A 1193-nucleotide genomic window follows, 5' to 3' on the forward strand; every position below is an offset into this window, starting at 1 on the left:
TTCCCATAGAAGCCCATAATGGACAGAATCCCCAGAAATTTAAGCACTGAGGACAAACTTTTGAGTCCAGCATGACCCCGGTCAGACTATGTCAACATCCACAGAGGAGAGAAACCGTTTAAGTGTAAGGACTGTGGGAAGGCCTTCAATGGATCCTCATACCTTATATGCAGGAGATTTCATACTGGAGAGTTTGTATGCATGTAAGGAATGTGCTGTGGCCTTTCTCTGACTCAAAAATCTTATTATGCACAGAAAAAGTCACACTGGAAAGAAACCATATGCATATACGGAGTGGAAAGTCTTTGCTTATTCCACAAGCCTTAATACACAGAAAAACTCACACTGGAGAGATAACTTATACTTATGAGTAATGAAGGAAGGCCTTTGCTTCTTCGTGAAGTCTTAGTTTTCATAATTTCTGTTTCATAGAAAACCCTTATATATGAGGTAGGTGGAAAGGCCTTTCATTTCTTCTCAGGTCTTTCTGAGCATAGGAAAGTTCTTACAGGGGAATGAAACACTATATGTGTCACTACTGTGGGAGCGTCTTTACTTACTATTCAAACTTTTGTGTCCATAAGAAAACGTACATTGCAGTGAATCCATATATATAATATATATATGTAAGGAGTGTGGCAAGGCCTTTGCTTATTTCACAATCCTTTTGTGACACTGAAATTTTCATATAGGAGACAAACCTTATGTTTGTTATGACTTTTGCAAAGCCTTCACTTTCCCCTAACTCCTTATTAAACGTAGGAAAATTCATTCTCGAAGAAAATATATGTAGGGGTGTGGGAAGATTTTTACTCAATCCTCAAGCTTTGCTGTGTGAGAAAAATTTATCCTGGATTGAGGCTTTGTATATGAAATGACTGCAGGAATATTTTGATGCAATTGGCATAGCTTTCTGAACAGGAAAATTCACAGTGGAGAGAAATCTCATAAGTGTAAGAAATGTGGAAAGGTGTTCAGTTTGTCTCCAGCCCTTACTGCGCATGTGAAAAGTCATTTTGCAGTGAAACCTTACATCTGTCAGAAGTGTGGGAAGGACTTTCCTGGATCCTCGTGCCTTATGCATAGGAGAATTCACACTGGAGAGAAGTTATTTATAAATATACATATTTATATATGTAAGAATATATATATTTAAGCAAGAACGTGGAAAGTGAATTATTCTCACCTGCAAC

This window comes from Sorex fumeus, unplaced genomic scaffold (genome assembly GCF_029834395.1).
Source record: "Sorex fumeus unplaced genomic scaffold, SorFum_2.1 ptg000134l, whole genome shotgun sequence".
NCBI lineage: Eukaryota > Metazoa > Chordata > Mammalia > Eulipotyphla > Soricidae > Sorex > Sorex fumeus.